Genomic DNA, 24,380 nt, shown 5'->3' with positions numbered 1-24,380 from the left:
CCTAGTCTCAAAATTTTGTTTGTCGATGTATTGGGTAGTAAACCTAGTGCCTTTGTGACCGCTTTACAAATGAGAATGTCAAGTTTCTCCTTTTCCACCTTGTGAAGCCGTAAATACGGCGCCACATAGACTACCTTGCTGATTATGAAAGTTTGGACTAGCCTAAGGAGGTTAGCTTCTTTCATGCCCGTATATTTGTTTGCGATCCGCTTCAGGAATCTACAAGTTTGACTGGTGCTAGCGTCTAGCGCTCCTGCCATTAGCCTGAATTCGTAATCCCAAAACTGTAATGCCATGCCTCCGTTGGTATACCCTTACCGTTGACAGGCCTGAGTGTTATTTTCGGGTTATCGTGCTTTTATACGCCGACAACTGGCTGATCGCATTGACGTGAGAACGAGCGTTTCCGATTTGTCGGCCGAACATCTGAGCCCGATTGTTATTAGTATATTTCTATAACATCGATTTCTCGCTGGAGTGTCTGTTCAATTTCACCGTCACTGCTCCTGCACATCCAGAGTCAGGTCATCTGCGAATAAAGTATGATTTAGCCCCGGGATTTCCTCTATTTTTGCGAGGAGGCCAATCATGGCAATATTAAACAGGATCGGGGACAACACCGATCCCTGCGGTGTGGCTTTGTTTCCCATTCGAATGCCTTCCACTGTGTGTCCCCGCGTACTGATGGTTGCCGTTCTATCGCCGAGGAAATCACGTATGTAGTTGTATGTGCGAACTCCTACGTCTAATGCACTGAGATTCTGCAGAATAGCCGATTTCCTCCCGTTATCAAAAGCTTTTGACGCGTCTAGATCAACGATAACCCTGGTGTCTACTGTTGAATTGTATATTATCTCTTCTTTTAGCTGCAACTTCACATCGCAGGCAGCCCAATGCGGTCTACGTCCCATATGATTTTCGGATAGATATTGTTATCCTCCAAAAAACCGGTACAGCCGGGCCTGAAGAACATGCTTCATTAGTTTCCCCACGCAATACGTCAGACAGATGGGACGCAAGTGTTAGTTATCCGGCCGTTTCCGCGGCTTCGGGAAGAACACGAGGTTTACGGCCTTCCATGTCGCCGGCAGCCTACCGGCCTTCCAGCACTCCTGCATGAATGCACCGAGGTGTCTGATCAACGCGTCGTCCAAGTTTCTCAGCATTCGATTGCTGACCCTGTCCGGACCTGCAGCAGCCTTTGTTCTCAGTCTATTTATTTCTTTCCGGACTTCAGCAACCGTTATCGGGCTATCTATCTCCGGGTTTTACTGGCCCTTGTAATAAGGCATTTGTTGGCCTGTACCATTTGTGCAGTTCAAAGACCGGTATCGGACTTGGAATATTAAAGTAGCTGCGGTCCCGTCAAAGGTATGCCTTAGCCTGTGAAATTGGTGCCTGGCCTCGGGAACTATGGAGCAGCATTACGCAGAATGCCTTATTGCTTCTGACATATCCCCTGAAACCGACACATCTCCCGACTTAACTCAAACCGGAGGCTGCGTTTTCGCCACGTGGTCTAACACGGGTGAAAATTTAGAGAGCGACCATAACAATATAAAAATTGCTGTAGAAAACGGCCCACTGGTTCTCCGCATCAAGAAGGCAACGTTGGTGAACTGGGAGGCCTTCCCAAATGGCCGTACAGGTGACGAGGAAGGCATACGTAACATTGACGATCGGAATAGAAGGGTCCTTCAATCGGTCAACGAAGCAACGAAGGAGGTGGAGGTTGACAAGGGCGATGAAGGAGTAGATCATCACATGGTCAGTCTCTGGCGTAAGAAGGATGGATGGATGGAATATAGGAGCGTCCCCTTTGAAACGGGGTGGTAGCAGTAACTATCATGCTCATTTTTCTCCCTATATCTTAATTATTGTTTTATATTGGTTAACTATACCATCATTCTATGTATTAATTTTTTTGTTTCTACATTAATAACGTTATGTCACTTCTCTGCATTTGAGCCACCAATCTTCCAGTTGTTTTTTGCTAGCTTCCACCGCCGGTTTATTCACCTCGCCAGTGACATCTCTAAACCCCAGAGCTTCAGGAATATGGACTGCGCCTGCATCAACTTCCGGATAGATACCATTACATTCGAGTATAATATGGTTAATTGTTTCGCTGGAGTTACCACATACTGCACATGCGTCATCTTCATTGTTAAATTCCTTTTTGTAGCTGCGTGTTGTATGGAACCCTGATCTAGCTTCAAAAAGTAGGGCACTGCCTCTTGAGTTATCAAAGAAAGCTTCTTTCCTGATCTGCCTTTTCCACTTTCGGTGTAATTCTACACTCTGTTCACTCTGTTTCTTTTCCATCGAATTTATTCAATTTTTACCTTCTGTGTTTTTCACCTGTTGCTTAACGCTCTTTATTTCTTCGTCTTTGTGACTATCATACTTACTAGTTAGTTTCCTAGTTATTTTCCTCCATTGTGAGTCAACGCTTTTTAGGTACAGATATCTAAATACTTTAGCTGCCCATCTGTTAGTGTCCAATTTCCTCAGGCGTTCCTCATATAATATTTTACTCTGAGCTTCCCGCACTTCGAAAAGTGCCCAGCCCATATCTCCCTGTACCACCTGATTTGTGGTTGTGCCGTGGGCACCTAGTGCTAATCGTCCAAAGGCTCCCTGATTTATTGCTCATGTCGGCTGTATGTCTGATTTTGGGCACAAATCCGCATTTCCAAAAGTAAGTCCGGGCACCATAATTTCTTTCCAAATACCCCTCAAAACCTCATACCTGTTGTATCCCCACAATGCCCTATGCTTCACAATCCCGGCATTTCGTCGCCCTTTGGCCTTAAGTGATTGCTCATGCTTTCCAACGTATGCCAATCCTTCGTTTGCCCATACGCCCAGATATTTATATTCTGCTACTCTTTTTTCTAGAAGAAGGATCTAGAAATGCGACTAACACAGACAAGAGGGAATAGGAACTTGCGCAGAGAATTGGCAGTGCTGAACAAGGAAATTGAAGAATATGCGCTCGTTTTAACAAGGCAAAACTGTGGCAACATTTGTGAGAATCTTGACAGGAACATCGATAAGGAAAGTACGTTGAAATTGCTTCGGCATCCATTAAACCTCGTGAGCAAATTTTATTTGTATGTGGTATTCTTGAAGGAGCTGCAGAGTTTTTAAATTCGCTATCCATTCTCGGCTTTGGACGCATCTGTTAAGTATCTCTGATGTCACTTCTAGTCTGTTGCCAATGCAGCTGGTAATTGGACATTAGACAAATAGCTTGGACAGTTAATAACCAGTTTCAGTGCTTCTTTCCCACAATCCTCGAGTTGCGTTGGTGTTTCCCTGTTTGAAAGAAGCCCAACACATTTCGCTAAATCTTATCCATGCAGCTTTATTTCACAAGCCCTAATTGTTTTCGATATTCTTGCTAATCGGTGCTGACTGTGGGAAACAAGATACCGTCAGTGAGCTGTGAAATGCAAATAAAGCATTTCATGCTGCTATTCAGGCTGTAATATTTCCGCGAAATGTTTAAATATTTATTTGTTACTGTTCGATAGCCGCTGGCATACGGCCTTATCATTGTTATTCTGGCGCGTTTATCAATTCTGTATCCCATGTCTGTTCATGCTCATTGTCGCGATACGACGCGTTATCATTTTCTTTGTCGCGAACGGTGCGCCGAGATCCGTCTCGAAGATTCCGATCACTCACGTATGTTTCGACAATATTTCAGGTTGTGCTATTAGCAGTTTGCGACCTTATCTAGATTGTTCTGAGCATCCTTTAAATTGAGCGTTGACGATTGCGATGGGCATTCTTTGTTCGACGATCGACGAGCCCATTTGCTGCTATCACCGCCGCTTAGTTGCTTAGTTCTTTTGCGGTCGCAAGTCAGCCCAATAAAGAGTTTCTTCAGAGCAATCACCGACTCTTTATTTGTGTCATCGACCTTGTCCCCACCACGTGACATCTGGTGGAGATGCTGCCTTTGATCTTTCATGCGAAGACCCCAGCCTTGTTCCTGTCGCCCTGGGGCACCAGCCAACAGATCACCGAGCCAGCCGCTGACATTAACGGCTACAACCCGAACCCGGTCTGCTGCCTGACCCCGTTCGAGATCGGAAGGCATCAACTTTGAAAATTGTCCAGTCAACAGCAGCAGGTGTCTTAGTGCAGCCCCGGGAGCCCCCCATCTTCCAAGGACTTCCCACTGAAGATGCGGAGGACTGGATGGACCTTTTCGACCGTGTGGTAGAATTGAACAGCTGGAACGACGAAGTGAAGGTAAGACAAGTCTATTTTGCTCTTCAAGGATCTGCCCGTATATGGTTCGAAAATCACGAGGCCGGTTTGAAGGATTGGGAGATCTTCAAAAAAGAGTTTTTGACTGCCTTTGCAAGTGTCGTTCGGAAGGAAAGAGCCAAGGTCATCCTTCAATCAAGACTTCAACTCCCAAACGAGCATGTCAGGGTCTACACAGAGGAGATGAAGCGCCTCTTTCGCCGCGCCGGCCCTAACATGACCGAAGGTGAGAGAGTGAAATTTTTAATGCGAGGCGTTAAAGAGTCGCTTTTTGCAGGACTTGTCCGGAACCCGCCGAAAACTGTGGACGAACTTGAAAGTGAAACATCGACCATCGAGAAGACGGTGGACACCTGGATGCGCCACTACGAGCGACCACTTCAACCGGACTACTCAAGCCACTACCACAGCGCATCTGCAAGCGGAGAAAGCCTTCGCGACCTCATCCGTGAGATCGCCCCAGAGGAACTTCGTCGCTTACTGCCATCATTCTAACAACCCCAGGTTTTGACACTCGCGGACGTCGTCCCTGACGAAGTCGAGCAGGCGCTCGGCGTTCCTAAAGCGACGGCTGCGACAGTTCCAGCACACGAGGCAACAGCGATGAACTACGCTGCTGCCATAATTCAAGGTGACACCGCCGCTACGCCCGACGTGAACATCCGAGACGACACGACCAAACTTCAAGCTACCTACCACTGCCGCCCAGCCCCGGCTGCGACCTCTGCACGAGACGAAGCAGAGATCGAACACCGAAGCCAATGTACAATACTAAAACGCGAACAAGCGACCTTGAAATTGCTGATGATGGATGCACGGTTACCGCCCTAGTGAACACCGGTACCGACTAGTCTGTCATCAGTGGAGCTTTCGCCAACCAGCTCAAGAAAGTGACGACCACTTGGGACCGCCCGCTAATCCGCACCTTATTACGCTATCGGGTGATGCACCGCAAAGGTTACAGTAAATGGACATACCTACCCTACCAGCTTCGTCGCCCTACAGCACTGTTCCCGCGATGTGATTCTGGGCATGGATTTTCTGAACGAACATCGAGCGATCATTGACCTCCGATCTAAACTCATCACGCTCTCGACCGACAAAGCCATACCTGCTACGAAAACTTCGACGCATAACGTGGCTCTCAACGTCATCGACGAAGAATTGACCGTACCGCCCCGATCAAGCGCCATTGTCCCTGTGCTTACAACACAAGTCGAAATCACGGAAAGGGTTGTCGAAGGAAACACCCAGTTGTTACTGGATAGAGGACTTGGCATCGCAAGACGCATCGTCCATTTCCGTCATGGACAAGCTGATGTGCTCGTCACGAACTTCAACGACCAATACCAGCACATGAACAAGGGCATTACGGTTGCTTTCCTTGAGGAGCTAGCGGAATCCCGAGAAGTCTTCGCCCTCCCCAACAGAGCCAAGCACACCAATTTCGACATTACCCCAGCGCTCCCCTGAGACAGACAAGACCGGATTCCCACTCTTCTTGAAACCTTCAGCGAGTGCTTTTCTTCAGCATCGAAGGTGCTTCAAACTTCGTTGACAAACCATCGCATCATCACGGACGAAAACACTCCACCGCTACGTCAAAGCCCCTACCGTGTATCGCCACGAGAACGCCAGGCCATACGTGATCAAGTTCAGGAAATGCTACGTGATGACGTGATCCTGTCATTCAACAGCCTTTGGGCGGCACCCGTCGTTTGGTGAAGAAGAAAGACGGCACACTTCTCTTCTGCGTCGATTGCCACCACTTGAATAGCATAACGAAGAAGGATGTCTACCCACTTCTCCGCATTGACTACACACTGGACCGGCTCTGCAATGCAAGGTACTTCTGATCGATGGACCTGAATACCGGTAATTGGCAAATTGAGGTCGACGAAAGAGATCGCGAGAAGACAGCATTCATCACACCGGACGGCGCTTTCGAGTTCAAGTTGATGTCACTTAGCCTCTGTTCCGCACCAGCGACGTTTCAACGAGTAATGAACACTGTGCTGTCGGGCTTGAAGTGGCAGATTTGCCTGGTATACTTGGAGGATCTCGTAGTCTTCTCGTCAAACTTTGAAGATCACCTGAAACGGCTGCAGGCAGTGTTGGAAGCCATCACATTATCTGGACTAACGTTAAAACCAGAGAAGTGCCACTTCGCCGGCGAGGAACTGCGGTTCCTAGGTCAAATTGTTAGCAAGGATGGTGTTCTGCCAGACCCGGAAAAAACAGCTGAAATTGCACAATTTCCACCACCTGCTAACAAAAAAGCCGTGCGCAGGTTCCTTGGGCTGTGCGTTTATTATCGACGATATTTCAGAACGTTTTCGCGCAACGCCGAGTCGTTGACGCAGCTTACAAAGGCTGACTTATCTTTTAAATGGGAAGCGCCGCAAGGAGCAATCTTCAACGAACTTAAGCGCCACCTGCAGTACCCTCCTGTCCTTGGCCACTTTGATGAAAGCGCCGAGACCGAAATTCACACCGACGCAAGAAGTTTGAGCCCAGGAGCCGTTCTCGTCCAGAAGAGTGCCGGACTGGGGAAAGTAATTGCCTGTGTTAGCAGGTCCCTCACTAAAGCCGAAGTCAATTACTCGACGACCGAGAAGGAGTGCCTCGCAATCATCTGGGCCATTTCTAAGTTCCGTCCATACCTATACGGTCGACCATTCAAGGTGGTAGGCTACCACCACGCGCTTTGCTGGCTGGCTAGTTTGAAAGACCCCTCCGGCCGCCTTGCACGATGGAGCCTAAGACTTCAAGAATTTGACGCCAATAGTATATACGTAGGGCCGCAAGAATTTAGACGGAGACTGCTTATCCCGCGCTCCCGTCGACGTTCCTCCGAAGGACGATGACGACGATGCCTTTCTGGGACCAGTAAGTGCCAACAGATTTGCACAACAGCGATCAGATCCTCAGCTGAAAGACCTAGCAGATTACGTGGAAGGCAAGACCGCTTCTCCTCCAGCTGTGTTTAGGCATCAGTTGTCTTTGTTCGCCTTAAGCAATGACGTCATCGTAAAGAAGAACTTCGCTTCCAACAAGACCGCGCAGCTTATGCCCAGATTTCTAGGACATTTACTACGCACGCCATCTACCGGCAAGTGGCGGCGACAGGGTGCGTTACTTAATGGGAACGGGTACAAAAAAATACGTAAAACGTGAACAAAAGTACATGCGCAAAATGATTCCGGGATTTATATAATATATAGTTAGCCGAAGTTTGTGCCGAAGTTTCAGCTCTGTGCTCTTATTACACGAGCTTCCCAGCGCGTCTGAATATTATGCATTGCTTCCTATGGCAAGGCATCAAAATTTCCCTCTTTTTCAGACTTTGAAACTGTATAGCGTCGTAACGCGGATAGACATTGAAAATGATTGCCTGTTTTAGGTACCCTAACATATGCTGATTAAAATGATTTGCGTCGATCTGGCGTAGATTTAATCATGCAGCTTCCTGGTGCCGTTTTATGTGCAACCTGATGTCGCCTCGCATATGAAACACGGCGCCTGCAGTGGACAGTTACGCAGAAGAGATGGTTGGGTGATTCCACACAAGATGGATGAAAGCGTGGCTTGTCGAAATTTTTATGTGATGTTTCCTGATGTTTAAATTAAAAAAAAATATCTGCAACTGGTTTTAATCCATTTTTGTTTTCTATAAGCACCGGGTATAATTAATGGCCAAGAGGATTAGCGCCGCGATTAAATGCTCTGCTGTTTGGCTACGTTTTTACGAATGACATAAAATGTTAAAGTTATGTAAATAAAAATCGTTCGACTACATATCAAAATGTTTTTATTTCCGCTCAGTTATTTTTATTTTTGTTTTTTATAGCGAAATTTTTAACGAAACGACAGTCCAAGGAAACGACTTTCTTTTGCTATTTTGCGTATCTAAATAACAAAAAGGTTACTACAAAGCAGCAGTAATGCGCATTATGTTTCATGGAAACGTATCTATCAAACTGCCAGCGCTCTTATCTGACGTTTCCGATTTAGCGTTATGATCGGGCTAACTTCAACAAACGCGGCGCCATGAAAAATTCGGACAACAATGAAAATACTTTATATATCTTAAAATTTGTCCACATATTATCCTCTACATCAGCTTTCATAATCCCTAAAATCTTATTGCCTAATTTCATTGCACTAATAGTTATGGCTTCTTTAATGAGTTCCCTGCGCAAGGCTCAGTGCGCAGTGCGGATTGTAGGGTCTACGGGGTCATTCCAAGCCAACTCATCCAGACTTTGCACTCGACCATCTTCGATTTCTTTTTAAAAAACTATGGCCTGTTGTATTACTGTGATGAATATTATCCTGGCCTTCTTTTACCGGAAAAAAATTCTCCAACGTGGCCACCGTTTGCAAATGGAGCGAAACCTAGCCGCACAATCAAATTTGTAAGAATTAAAGTTCTTGACGCACAACTTTTAAACTTTTCATGCAAATAAAACAAACATGTTTAAAATGAGTGCCCATATAGATTATTTATTATAAATAAAACGCGCATAATTATGCTTTACAAACATTTCAAGCTCTGAAAGTTACATTTCGTTCTACTGTATACCCTTTAAAGGAAGCACTCGAAGCAGTGGAATAGGTCTCTGTCCATGCCGTCGCAGTCAACCGCATCGCCCCTGTTACGCTAGCTGCTAGCTTTACTAAAAAAAGGCAGTTCGTTTTGAAAAGGGCAATATACTGCGAACATAAAATATTTTATTACACACTGTCCTACGCAACAATCGGAAACAAAAGTTGTGCAGTCAGAATACCCGCGTCATTACAATGCATTGCTGTTGCTTATACAACCTAAACAGTCGACTACAGATGTCGCTATAATATTATTGAAGCTAAAACATTTCCCAACAAACAGGACACATAAAAGAAGCAATGCTTTAGGAAACAAAAAGGAAGGCAAACTTCTCGTCGGTTAGCAAATAATATCAGTCAGCAAAAGTTGACGTAATTTGAATATAAATATGCTCCAGTTTATACAGCCAATGCAGCTTATGTCGGAGAAGGTAGCAATATCCTTGAGAGTTTCAAATGTTGTGGCTCGAGCTCCCCAGATGGTGCAGAAACAACGGCACAGAACGGCAGACTATCACATGCAGGAATACGCGGACAAAGAAGTCAGGCCCTCTTAAATAACCTCGGGCGTAGTTTTGGCGCCTTTTTTGCGGGACAGGAGTACTTTCTTCTATTTTCAGTCCTGCTGTACCCGATTGGTGTATTTTCCCTCGCCGGAGACGTCTCCGCAGTCTCACTGACTTAAGATATTTAGCTTTCGGCATCGCAAGTGTGTGCGTGTGTGTGTGTGTGTGTGTGTGTGTGTGTGTGTGTGTGTGTGTGTGTGTGTGTGTGTGTGTGTGTGTGTGTGTGTGTGTGTGTGTGTGTGTGTGTGTGTGTGTGTGTGTGTGTGTGTGTGTGTGTGTGTGTGTGTGTGTGTGTGTGTGTGTGTGTGTGTGTGTGTGTGTGTGTGTATGTGTGTGCGCGCCGCGCGGCCCTGGAGCCTAATATATGTATACGTTTATTTATCCACTGCACAGACGAGGGAGAGAGTTTTCTTCTTGGTCTCAAATTTAGTGCGCCGCCTGTGCTACGCTATGAGCAAGGAGGGCAGGCGTTCCCATTTCGTTTCTCCGTATGTGTACATGAAGCGCCCCTCTCCACCCATAAAAACTGGGCAGTAAATCGTGCCTACTTAAAGCACTCGAATGCTGCCCCCTTCTTTCTCTTCGCGCATTTGCCCTGACTCTTGGTGTCATACATCAATATGTCATCGGGAAGGCCAAGTCAGGCAGCCATGCATGTCAGTCCCATAGAACTGACAAAACGAATGGCGATGCATTGAAGAAAAAAGCGACAGTATGGTGCTCTTTGTTCTGGTGCCTGTGACGGGCGTAGCTGGGTTTTAAAGCGAAAAAAGAATAAACCAAGACCCGAGGATAAGCCCCTTTACCATGCGTTCAGCAGGGAATCTCAGAATGTGCGAATACGCTTCCAAGAAAAAAGCAATTCCCCTGCCCGCAGTGGCCCAAGTGTCCGAACCCCACTTTGCGGAGACAGACATCTCTGTTTTTTTTTGTCTTTTTTTAATATAGCCTTCGTGAAGTGAAGGAAATGGACGCGACCTTTTTCTGCAGATGGTCGCGTGCTCGAATTCTTGGTAGCTGCAAGAAGGAAGTTTGTACACCAGTTCTGTTGCTTCAGGTCAAGCGCAGACGTTTCGGCCCCACATTCTTTACTTGGGCTTCCGATGTTTCAGGCTCGTCAGGCGAGCAGTAAGTTGGGCTTTAAATCAAGAGATGTCAGTTTTATTGCCTGTCTCGGCTGCAAGTGCTTTGTTCCTTTGTAGCACGCACGAGGGGCGCAGGCCAGTGGAAAGGAGTCAGTGGCGAAAGCTTTGTCCCGCACAGAGCCAACGGGCACAAAAAATACAGGCAGCGAAGCTTCTCTAGTAAGAAGACTCCCCATTTCTTTCTCTTTCTATCCCCCTCTTCACACTAAACGGGTGACTAAGGTCCCACAAGAGCAAAGAATAGTCAGGCAGAAAGAGGGTACGACCGTTTGGAGAGAGCGGCCGGCCTGCATCTTTGCTCTAGTGCTGAACAATGGGAGAATCTATTTGTTCAGTAGCAGTCGCGACAACCCAAAGAGGACCGGTCCAAACGTTCGCTTTTTACAAGCGGAAAGCACAGTATATTTTTAGTGGAAAGCTTTGCTTAGACCAGGAGCTTAATTGGTGACTGACAGTCATTGCGCCGCCAATTCACTCACGTCACCAAAAGCCTCCAAAGGAGCCGCTGCAGGTTCTGAAGCGGCTGTTACACAGAAGGATAAACACGAAAAAAAAAATGTGTTTGTCGACCGTAGAAGCTGCTGTTTTACTCCGTAAGCACCTGAGCTGCAGTCAATGGTAAATAAAAGGGACTGAAGAGGTTAGTAGGAGAATAACACGGATAAAAGCAAGCGCAGAACTATATGCACTAATTACGTTATTCAAAACTATGTGCAAGAAACAAGAACAAGCGAAGAATGCCACCCGCACACTGTGTTCGCATCCCTGTTCCACGCGGATGGGGGGTTTCGAGCACTGCACATGCTCAGACTTACCCGAAAGCCAGAGTCCGGCCAGGCCCGCATCTTCGGGTAACAGCGCAAAAAACATGGACGGAACACAAGAGCAAGAACACCCAGCAGCTCTCGTTGTGTGTTCTTGCTCTAGTGTTCCGTCCATGTTTTTTTTTGCGCTGTTACCTGATTCTATAACAAGTACAAAACTTTTTTGGCGTAAAAACTTTCGCTTTGAGTGGAGCGCGTGAATGTTGTTGGATACCACAGAGCAGATATGGAATCTGTACGACGGTACACAGAGTGCATAAATGTCGATTCTCCAAGAATTCGTCTAATTTCTACTTCGAACGTGAAATTCAGAGCTCCCTCAGAGCTCATTTATACCCTTAAAGAATGAGCTTAAGCGTCCCCAATAATGTAGCACCTTACACTTACAGATCGTGATAGGCAAATAATGTAGCTGGCAAAAGAAGCTTCCGCCGTTGATTTCGCAATTCAACTAGGGGTAACTAGAGCTGAACCGCAATTTTTTTTTTATTGGAGCTACCTATTAGGGCGTACCGTAGATGTTGTGTCCGCTAGTTAGAAGAACAAATACAGCGGGAATGGTCAATTACGTTGCATTTCAGTATAAACTACAATCTATCCGGTAAATGCTAAGAAAGCGATGAGCTGGTGCTGCTGACGTAGACAAATCATTGTGACTAGAAAGCAAGATATAGCAAAACCAAGACCAAAACAAACAACATATCAGAAGTGGTTCTGTTCTAGCCAAGACAGATAAACTTCTCTGATTAATATACAGCCATGGTTTGAACTTCTCAGAAATGCCCTGTTGGCTTTTTATTTATTTTTCGTCTCAGTAGCGACATTCACAAGTTTGTTTCTCAAAGCCGATGTTACCTTTTGACGAAAATGCAAAAACTTTCCGAGTGATATTTTTGCTGGTGATGTTTTATAGTTCTGGCTGCTTCTAGCACCTTGGTGGTAAGCTGGCTACATTCACAACATCGTAGCGCTTTTTTTTTACTTGTGTTCTTGTAGTGTTACGAGACACATAACTTTCTCCGTAGTTGGGAATCGCTAGCTGCGGTGCCACGTCACATCGCAATGGCACTTTGCAATCGCTGCAAACGCAGTTCGCAAATATATAAGAAAGTTGCGAAGTGTGTTCAGAGTGTGATGGTCCTTTAAGGAAATGCAGTATCTAAATCAAAGCGATAATAACGCTTATGCTAAAGGATATACATTTCCTTTTTGTGCATTTTACCCGTAGGATGCCTAGTTCGAAATAAAGTCTGGTTATAAAATGGGATTGTATATCCTGCTTATAAGGGGCCTCTGATATTGGAGATAAAAAACTGCTCCCCAGTGCACGTACCTTATAAAAGAGTTCAACTGTAGTCATAAGATTTGCAAAAGGAGTCTCCAGGAGGTTGAGAAGTGATGCACCCCGGGAAAGAAGGGCGCAGTGACACACAGTGTGCCATGTCTCTCCACGTATAGGGCCGTATATTTTCGTTGCGTAATACCAACTAGCCCAAAGCGCCACTTTAGTATACTCAGATTTACACCCGTGATCAGAAGCCAAATTAAAATTTATAAAAAGATTTACGCAGTCAATGATGCTGAAAGCAGGGATACCGGGTGTTTGGAGAAGCATCTTTTCGTGAAGGCAATTAAAGCGTCTAACGGACCAATGTCAAAAATCATTCAGGGGAGCTGCAGGCTGCCGCTAATATTCTGTAATTGCTTTCGCCTGCTTTTGCTGCGGCTTAGTGACCCAGCTGTTTTATCGACGTAATGCTAGTACGGGTTTCGTGTCTGGAACTTAACTTTTCTGATATGAACCAACCATCACGGATAGCTGCGCTCTTCACGAATTTTGTGACGGGGTTGAGACACACGGTACAAGCTGAAGAAACGTTTTGTTAGACGATGTCTCTCGCTTTGTGCACGCTGAGCGTTCGTGAAATGAGCGGCCAGCAGTGACAAAAAACACTCTCGAAGTTTTCGTGAACTTTGGCTTTAGCGGATTGTGGTAGAAACACGATCTTCAAGTTTAAGAACTCAGGTCGCGGAATTGCCGACAAACCAGAGTAAGGATAATCCCCCCCATAGACACCACCACCACTGCTTTCGCAAAAAGCTGCACAGAGCACGAGTAGGATTATTCCTTAGTTCTTTTACATAGTTGTCAAACAGGTGCATGTACCCTTGCTTGCGTTCAATTGTTCAATTTTAATTTAACGGTTCCAACGACAGCATAAGCATGTAAACCTAATTCAGTATTCCCCTACGACATTACGTCATTACTATGTTCCGCTGAATCAAAGCATGTCGCTTGTATAAATGTATAGGCTGCACTTTTCATGACTCCAGTGGTATGTAGTCCTAAATTTACAATACAAGGTTACAGTGAAGTTCATCCCAAAGCTGCGCGAGGCATTAGAAGTAATTTTCCCTCTCTTCAAGTGTCGTCCGGGGGTCCCTTGTTTCTGGGAAAAGTAGGGGGAGGTACTGGGGTCGGAGTACAAAGCCCTTTTCTTCCGAGCGCGCTGTCTTTCTTGGCTTGCGAGCGCCTTGTTTCCTGCCGGGTCGGTCAGCAGATGCTCAGGCTTTGTGCGCGAGAGGCATCCCCCAGAGGGGCGAAAAAAAAAGAGAGAGGGAAACCTGCGAGCAGTGGTTCGGAATATGCGCATGTTGGGAAGGGCACGTTTGTTTTCAAGCGAATCCTACTGTTGGGCGTAAGTTGGTGGGCGAGGGTCGGTGTCTCGTTATTTTACTTTTGTTCTTTTTTTGTAGAGTCTTGCTCTTCAGTGGGCGCACAGTAGACGGTCAGTTGGCTGTTACTTTCAGTATCTAGAGTACTGCTCGAATTTTGTTTGTGATGGCTGTCGCTGGTCACACCTTCTTGCCCCAGGGCTTGCGCACGTGCTCCTTGCATGGTGTGCAGTGCGTGCTGGACGAGGTTGGTGCAATGGCTGTACTGCGTGGCTGAGAACGATTCCGTCATATATATATAACGTAGCCCCGACGAACTTTTCTTGAGCTTTGAAGTTGGTCATCTTACATGAGTTTCTGGTTTTGCGCGAGTCTGACAGTATACAAGCTTGAAATCGGCTTTGCATGCACGAGTTGGAACGTTTAGTTGCACATGGTCCTATTTTGAGTAATTCCTGTCATGTTATTGTTATGTTGGCAATGTTGTACAGCTTGAAGTGATGGTCATGCGAGTGTCATTGAGAATGGAGGCAAGGCGGCAAGGCTCATTGCTGCATCTAATGCAGTGAGTGTTGTGCTGTCTTTAACGACCGTTGCTGTGCTTATTAACACACGAAGAATTTACGAAGTGGAGCATGAGATCATATTCTGCTTGATTGAGAGCGTAAGTGCGTGGTGAATTCTGAATGTGTGCCTTGAGCTTGCTCTCCTCCCTCAACTCTCGCGGTATGGGTAAAAAGCACTTACACCTGCGTGCGCGGTCATCATTGCCATCAGGCAGTTGCATTCCCAATCTGAAGGGGTCTTGTTCTTGACCAACGAGATTCATGTAGTCGCAAAGTGGCGGATGCCCATGCTGCTTTCCGAGAACCAAACGGGAAAAATAATAGTGAAAAAGAAAAACGTAAAGCATTCTAGTGCGGTGCTGTGAGCTCGGCAGGCGCAGGAAAGGCAAACTGAGGACTGCATGCCGACCTATCTTTGGTATTCAAGTGGATGTTGGCTCTCCACTTGGATTTGTTGGCGCGGCGCCCAGAGACATCTTCAGCGGGAAGCTTTGTTTCATTTTTTTTCTCATTATTACTCACAGCCTGCCCTGCGTGACTCGCTTAAACGGTGGTCCCAGCGCGTCATTTCTACAGTTGTCTTTCCTGACAATTACCACAATGAAAAACCTCGCCATTTTCAAGCGTAAGCAACGTAAATTGAAAACAAATGTCTTTATAATACAACTCATCAGAGTGCTATTGTTATTTACTGAGCTCTACCGATCTATGCAATCTAGAAAGCATCACCAATGACGCATCACGGAGAAATGGACGCTCAATTGAAATGAATGCAAATATACTCAATTGACTAGAAAACGTATATCAAGAAGCTCAACATACGGTTTAAATTAAAATCCTTTGGAAAAAGCTTCCGAATCTAAATTAATGGGCGTGCATACTAAAATATGACATTTTACATTCCGAAAATTACATTCCAAAACACGTCTCGCAGGTTTCCGTCTATGTTTTTTTTTTTTCTGTTCGCCCCCTTTGTTGGATGCTTCTCACGCTCAAGGCCGGAACATCTGCAGACCGACTCGGCAGGGATGAGGCGCTCATAAACACAGAGAAGGGGAAGAAAGACGGCGCGCTCGGAAGGAAAGACATTTGTACCCCGACGCCAGAAGTTTCCCCTCCTTTTCCCTCAACCGAGGGACCCGCGGATGACACTTGGCGACACAGTGTCAAAATTACTTCTAGCACCACGCAGCATTGCGGTTAACTTCAGAACAACATTGTATTGTAAATTTAAAACTACCAGCGCTGGAGTTATGAAAGGTGCAGCTTACATTTTAAACAGACGACATGTTTTGTTTCAGCGGAACATAGTAATGACGTAATGTCTGTCGTACGGGAATAGTGAATTAATTTTACATGCTTATGTTGTCGTTGGAACAATTAAATTAAAATTGAACAATCGAACTCAAGCAATGGTACATGTGTCTGTTTGACAACTATGTAAAAGAACCAAGAAATAATCTTACTCGTGCTCTGTGCAGCTTTTTGCGAGAACAGTGGTGGTGGTGTCTATTATCCTTACTCTGGTCTGTCGGCAATTCCGCGACCTGAGTTCCTAAACTTGAACATCGTGTTTCTACCACAGTCCGCTAAAGCCAAAGTTCACGAAAACTTCGAGAGTGTTTTTTGTCATTGCTGGCCGCTCATTTCACGAACGCTCAGCGTGCACAAAGCGAGAGACATCGTCTAACAAAACGTTGTTTCTTCAGCTTGTACCGGAGTGTCTCACCCCCGTCACAAAATTCGTGAAGAGCGCAGCTATCCGTGAAGGTTGGTTCATATCAGAAAAGTTAAGTTCCAGACACGAAACCCGTACTAGCATTACGTCGATGAAACAGCTGGGTCACTCAGCCACAGCAAAGGCAGGTGAAAGCAATTATAGAATATTAGCGGCAACCTGCAGCTCCCCTGAATGATTTTTGAGATTGGTCCGTTAGACGCCCTCATTTCCTCCACCCAAAGATGCTTCCCCAAACACTCTGTATCCCTGCTTTCAGCATCATTGACTGCATAATTCTTTTTATAAACTTTAATTTGGCTTCTGATCACGGGTGTTAATCTGAGTTTACTAAAGTGGCGCTTTGGGCTAGTTGGTATTACACAACAAAAATATGCGCCTCTGCGTGAAGAGACATGGCACACTGTCACTGTGCCCTTCTTTCCCGAGGTGCATCACTTCTCAACCGCCTGGAGACTCCTTTTGCAAATCTTACAACTACAGTTGAACCCTTTTATGAGATACGTGCACTGGGAAGCAGTTTTTTTATTTCCAATATCAGAGGTCCCTTATAAGCAGGGCAGTGGCGTAGCCAGAAATTTTGTAGCGCGTCCTCCTCCATATAGAATTTGTCGATGGTTCAAATATGATTAATTCCAGCCAATAAGCCCATAGCCATTGTGTATTAGGTGCTGCAAACGAATTCTTGAATGCCACGCAGTACGCACTGCCAAGACAAATGTAAAATATTAACTTTATTATAAAAGAACATATATGTATGTGACAAACATTGTGGCAGAAATAACTGACATCAATGCTTCCCTGATTCTGCCTGTTGAATAAGTACAGAAAATATTAAACGAAATCTAGAACTATATCAGTTCGAAATCAGCAAAGCAGTGTATACCGCTGATATGAAAACGTAAAGGCCAAAAAATGAACACTTTGACGGGAAATGCTTTATTGAATCTTCCATCCAAGACGCTTGTTTACCTCGCTGCGTGCTGGGGGCGCCCTTGGTTCGCCTGAGATGTCTCTCGCCGGGCCGATGTTCCCGGGTCCTGGCTCGGAAGCCGAGAAGAAGGAGAAGAAGCAGGAGCAGCGAGGGGGTAGAAGTGAAGAAGAAACGTTTTATACAACTTTTTAAATGATCTGACGAAAAAGGAGTTTCGGTGGAGACAATCTGCCGTTTAAATATGGTAGGTTATCCCCAATTCCCTAGCTGGGGAAACAAAGTTTAATCTGTACAGTCCAATCAGCGGGGCACTAGCATAGACTTGAGATGCCGCCCACTGCCGATTGTGGTGCTTGAGCCTCCTCTCACATCTTTCAGTGGCGAGGGCTAGCTTCTCCGATGTCGATGACAATTTTGTGCATGCTGGAGGTAGAAACCCTTCACTAAGGTAAAGTAGCCGGAGAAGTCGTCCGTGGGCTGAGGTCATTTCCCTGACGTTACTTCTGCTTCGAGAAGTCGGCGAGCAGGGTCAATGCTGATCGGCGACGCGCCTCCGAGCCTTTAAACAAAATATCAGGTTCCCGTGGTCGTCGCCGCGGGTGCCAATAGGATTAAGGTCTGAAAGAGCAGCTCCTCTCCGTCTCCATCACGAAAGGAGAGGGGGGGGGGGGGGGCTTGGGCGCCGCAGTAGGAGACAGAGGATCACTCCGCCGCCGTCGGTGCCGCTTCGGTGCCTTTGGTCACGGTCGCTCACCGGCGCCCGCAAGGTCAGTTTCTGTTTTAAGGGGGATTAAGGTCTGAAAGGGCAGCTCGTCTCCGTCTCCTTCCCGAAAAAGGGGGTGGCGGGGAGGGGGCTTGGGCGCCTCATCAGGAGACAAACGGTCACTCCGCCGCCATCGGCGCCGCTTCGATGCCTTTTGGTCGCGGTCGCTCACAGGCGTCCGCAAGATGCGTAGGGTGGCGTAGAGCGGTGTAGGAAAAAAAACGAGGTGCAATAAAAAAACCAAAACGCTCCTGGGCCAATGTTCAGCTCCTTCTCTTCGGCGCGTAGGAAGAAGCGTGAAAACGAAAAAAAAACAACCACAAACAAAAAGCGCAGCCACGGAGAGAGCATAGTGTACGGGGAGAAGGGCGAGGGAGTACCACTAAGAGCTGCTACAGCACGGTGAGGATTCGCAGAAGGCACGAGAAAAAAGAAAGCCCCGAAAGAGAGACACAGGGATTTTGAGGAAGCGGGGAGTCGAAGGCGAGGGAAATACCGCCTTTGAAACACTGAGCGGGAATGGAAACCTGTCTTGTTTCGTCGTCCAACCCCACCTCCGCGGCCGGCGCGAGTTGACGCGACGAGCCCGCCCGCTATCTAAACGCCCTTGAAACTTAGTGCTCGGAAATGGTTCCTGGCTTTATGTGACTCCGTCTGCATGGGCGTTGCTCCGAAATGTAGCCCCCAAGTTCGTAATGTTCGTGCCGAAATGTATTTTCGAACGAACCGGAAAAAGATATTGTAGACAAAACCCAGAATGCTTTCGAGCGCCGGTGGTTGTTTTGGTCGGCGGTGCATGACAGCACGAAAACATTTCGGGGGGGGGGGGGGGGGGGGGGGGGGGCTGAAGCCCCATAAGCCCCCCCCCCTGGCTATGCGCCTGAAGCAGGGTATTCAATCCCATTTTCTAACCAGACCTTATTTCGACCTAGGCATCCTACGGGTAAAATGCGCAAAAAGGAAATGCATATGCTTTAGCATAAGCGTTATTATCGCTTTCATTTACATACTGCATTTCTTTGATGGACCACCACACACTGAACACACTTCGCAACTTTCTTATATATTTGCGAACTGCGTTTGCAGCGATTGCAAAGTGCCATCGCGATGTGACGTGGCACCGCAGCTAGCGATTCCCAACTCCGGAAAAAGTTCTGTGTCTCGTAACACTACACGAACTCAAGTAAAAAAAAAAAGCGCCACGTTATTGTGAACGTAGCCAGCTTACCACTAAGGTCTAGAAGCAGCCAGAACTATAAAACATCACCAGCAGAAATATCACTCGGAAAGTTTTGCTTGTTTGTCAAAGGGTAAGATCGGCTGTGAGTAACAAACTTGTGAATGTCGCTACTGAGATGAAAAATAAATAAAAAGCCAACAGGACATTTCTGAGTGTAGTTGAAACCACGGTGGAATAGCAACCAGAGCAATTTATTTATCTTGTTTATTTATTTGTTATTGTTTAATTGGCTTGGATATGCTTTGCTTTCTAGTCAGAATGGTGTGTCTACGTCAGCAGTACCAGCTGATCCCTTTCTTCGCATTTACCGGATAGATTGTTCATATTGGAAAGGTACAGCGCAAAAAGGCACAAGACAAACTGTCGCTACTGTGTAAAAGATGAAAAGAGAAAGAAAACAAAAAAACTGCCGCCCTTTAGTTGCGAACACACCGAGATAAAACAACAAGAAAGCTGATGGAAGCCTACTTGATCCGAAAAAGACAGTCGCAATTTTTAAGCTCACCTTCGAATATATTAGTAGATAAGGAGGTGTCGTTCCTGGATAATTCATAATTTTGGCCTTAGTCTTCACAGGAGATGGGAGGAAAACATCCCCCAAAAATCTATCATCCGGTGTTTTGACCCCTTGCAATGGGCTTCGCGCAAGTGCTATAGGCTTCTTGTAATCGCTTGAAAGACGTATAAAAATGTGTTTTTTTTTTTTCAATAAATTTAGTTGCGAGTCAGCGTACGTCTATCCGTCTTCTTCTTTCACCTTGTGTCTTTTTGCGCTGTACCTTTCCAATGTGAACCAATACCCAATTGTTTATCCTTTTTCGGATAGACTGTTGTTTATACTGAAAGTCAACGTAACTGACAATTCCTGCTGTATTCTTCTAACTAGCGGACACAACATCTACGGTATATCCCTGATAGGAAGCTCCAATAATTGGAGAACCCAACGGCACTCCCGTTAAGCTGGCGCAGTAGCTCGCATGTGCAGTCGCGCTTGGGCTCCTCGCGGCAAGCCTGAGGAGATCATCTACGTTGCATTCCCACTGCAGGTGCTTCTTTTAGTCATTTGATCGACGACTGACTTGCGTTTTTCGTTTTCTTTTACTGAAGTTGTACTTAATCGTGATGACGCAAGCGTTTCTCTCTTTTTTGTTTTCACTATAGCTGTAACTGAACCTGGCGATCGATGGTGCCGCACCTAATGTAAAAATGTTTGTTACAAGCGAGACTGAGTATACCAAAATTCAAGGCTAACTTGTCCTTTATAGCCGGCTGTCTTCTACATCGAATGTCTGTTAAAGCAAAGGTCCAATTAATAAATTTCATATGGGTGCCATCCATTTGGGTGAACAATGTTTCTTATATGCGACTACCTGTTATATCCAGCCTTTTATGACGGGGTTCGACTTTATAAAATCAACATTATGTGAACGATGACGTCAACAATTATCTGCCTCTCCCATAATCGACTGTAAATGTTAGCATGAAATGGTTTGGCGCTCCGGGATGGACTCGGTGCCTTCTTGAGACTATCAGTTTGGGCTTGCTTGTAATACATGATATGGAATCATAAGCGCACTTGCAGGTGAGGACCAGGAAGGACAGTATATACACGAGCGCTAACTCGCAACAATTTGTTTCAAGTCACAAAGACATATAGCATACCGATATATTGTGGAAAAAGTGTGTGGAGCAAATTGAAAGGTGTCCTAATGATCGCCTCCCTGAACACCGCAGGAATGTGTGTGCACACACATCCGCCGCGCGCCCTTCGTGTGTTGATGGCCGCCCAAACAGTTTCGTTTCTTCTATACTTTTTTCTTTTTTCCCACGCGCACTCCGCGTGCGTGGTGTCCGCTTCTCTTCCTTCCTTAATTGTTTGTTCGTTTTTCGTTTGTTCGCTTACGTTCTCTACCCCCCCCCCCCCTCGCCCCTTTTCGCCTTGCGGTTATCTTCGCGGGGCGTACTAACAAGGAGTTCTGCGTACGCGACTCAACTTGTTTCGTTTGTTGGTTCCCAAACAGGCACCCTATGTGCTCGGCCTGGTCCGCAGCACTCCAGGCCTATGGCTCAAAGTTGGCAAAAAAAAAAGGTAATGCGCAGCGCTCAGATACCAGCGGTTGACGATAAAGGTCAGCAAAATTAAACGAGAACCCACTGCTCATATAGTATCCCAACAAAAAGTGTCATGGCAGTTCGGTTCCAGGTGGAGCTCCAGACAGAGCCGGTTTGTGTGTATGCAATGGTGCGCCGATGAAAATTAAAGCACAACGAGCGGCTCGCAATAAGATACAAGGGGAGCCAACAGCCACTACCCACACAAATGATAACAAGGTGTGTGTGTGTGTGTGTGTGTGTGTGTGTGTGTGTGTGTGTGTGTGTGTGTGTGTGTGTGTGTGTGTGTGTGTGTGTGTGTGTGTGTGTGTGTGTGTGTGTGTGTGTGTGTGTGTGTGTGTGTGTGTGTGTGTGTGTGTGTGTGTCTGGGGGGGGTCATCACTGCGAAATAAATAATGCAGCGTCATTGGAAAACTCATTATAAAGAAGAAGAAAAAAATACGTATGCAAGCCGTGGAATTCGAAACAGTGAGCTCTAAATTTCAAGCTAGAAGTAGAAATTAGCCGAATTCTTGGGACATCGAGCGGCATTATTGAATTGGCATTACATTTTAATATTGCGGCGCAGTATGGATCTGGCGGCTAGTTGCCGTTACGGAAAATATCTTACTGTGGTTTACCACACCTCACGCACGTTTTAAAAGCCTCTACTGTGTTTTTCTTAAATAAAGTGGAAATAAATGCGATCTGGAGAGTGGTTGCAGTTTCGTTCACTTAGTTTTTCGTTTTGGTTTTTTATGTATAACTGGAAAGTAATCTGAAACTAAATGAATTACATATCGGAAGTAATTGTAATTTAACGTGAATAATTTTCGGAGCCGTAATTGGTATTGTTTTTTTTTTATTCCTTTTGAAACGCAATTTTCCCGTGTATGCATCGGCGGCATGTACTAATATATGCAATTATATACCTCCTAATATTCGCTAGGTTACGCGTGGCGAGAGTTTTTATCACCGAGGCATGCTCCATATTTTTATGGCTGGGACTGTACATACAACGCGCCAGTGCAGCGCTGACGCGATCGTCGTTGTGCCAGCCTTCTTGCCGACTCGACTTCCTCGCTGTTCCGCTCGGACAGTAAAGACTGCGGCGGCGAGCAACCGGGCGACAATGCGAGTGGCGAGAAAGCGAGGGACTATACTCCGTTTCATACATCAGGCAAGGTAGATATACCTTGCATCAGGCGCAACGCAGCGAAAGCTACGCAAATAGTCCACAAGAAAAAAAAAGGAGGCGTATCACTACGCGCTCGTTTTGTGGCCAAGTGGTTCTTGCGGAAACGGGCTGATTCCGAGCATACACGTTTGCAATAACTTGCTTCGCATGCCTACACATATTCGCAGTGCGGATCTTATAGAAAAAATACGCGCCGAAGAACCATTTTCTCAAAAGAAGACGCGCAGCGCGAAGGGCACAGCCAGCGCCATCTAGTGGCACAGCTCGCAAGGTTGCGGAGCAGCGAAAACGCGACACCAACGAAAACTACATAAAAAACATACAAATTCACCGAATCCGATCCGTCCACCCTAAAAAAGGTGCTCTTTATGAAGTTGATGGCAAACGTAGGATGTATTAAGCTTGCAGACAAAACAACTCAAATTTCCTCTCGTCAAGAGCAGGCACTGTTTATCATCGCGGATGCGGAGAGCGCAAACAAGAGCTGTAGCCTTCGCAGTGTTGCACTTGATGAATGAAACGGAGTATAGTGCCCGCGCAAGAGCTTCGTCTCCCCGTGCCCATGCATCCCACCCCTGTGGTGGTGGTGGTCGGTGGTCGAGCGTCCAAAAAAAAAGGGGGGGGGGGGGGGGGGCGGGGCGAAACAAAAATAAAGTGCGTGGTGCAGAGTCTCCTTCTATTCTACCCACCCTCCCGTTTGCGAAGCGACGTAAAAAAGCCCCACCGCTGAGCCCGGCAGCTCTGGCCGGTACTCGTGCCCTCCCTTAGGCGAGAGAGGGAAGGGAAGAAGAAAAGGGAAATGAGGAGTTCACGGTGGTACGCCGCGTGGTGCCAGTTTGCCGAACTAAAGACCCGTGTCCCGGAAAGCTGGGCATCTTGTCGTACCTAAAAACCTCAGAAAGGAAATTCTTCAGGCGTTACACGACGAGCCAACAGCAGGGCACCTCGGATTTGCGCGCACGTTGCATCGAATCCAGGAGAGGTACTACTGGCCTCGACTGCCTGCCGACGTTTCCCATTACGTAAACACGTGCCGTGAGTGCAAGCGACGCAAGACGCCACCGATCAGTCCAGCTGGGCTACTGAACCCGATATCGCCCCCAACCCTGCCCTTTCAGCAAATTGGGATGGATCTTCTCAACCCCTTTCAATCCTCATCTGCGGGTAACAAGTGGATCATCGTGGCCACTGACTACCTTACTCGATATGCTGAAGCAAAAGCGCTGCTCAATGGTACTGCCGCAGAAGTCGCAAAGTTTTTTGTCGAACAAATTCTCTTGCGACACGGCGCCCAAGGAGTCCTCATCACGGACAGGGGAACGGCATTTACGGCGGAGCTGACGCAAGCCATTTTAGAATACAGTCATACAACTCATCGACGAACTACTGCGTATCATCCCCAGACAAATGGACTTACGGGGCGTCTAAACAAACCTATTGCGGATATGATTGCAATGTATGTCGATGCCGAGCACAAGACATGGGACGCCATTCTACCCTACGTCATCTTCGCTTATAATACCGCCGTCCAGGAGACAACCAGGTCGACCCCGTCTGCCTTGTGTACGGCAGGGAACCCACGACAACGCTTGACCCAATACTGCCGCACGCAACCGATGAGGATAACCTTGACGTCGCCGCCTACCTTCAACGTGCAGAGGAAGCCCGAAGACTAGCCCAAATGCGCATTAAAGATCAGCAACGAACCGACGCCCGACGTTACAACTTACGACGACGCGATGCTGAG

The sequence above is a fragment of the Amblyomma maculatum genome, chromosome 9 (assembly GCF_055883805.1).
Source record: "Amblyomma maculatum isolate TAMU_Amacu chromosome 9, ASM5588380v1, whole genome shotgun sequence".
NCBI classification, from domain to species: domain Eukaryota; kingdom Metazoa; phylum Arthropoda; class Arachnida; order Ixodida; family Ixodidae; genus Amblyomma; species Amblyomma maculatum.
This window is presented reverse-complemented; position numbering follows the sequence as displayed.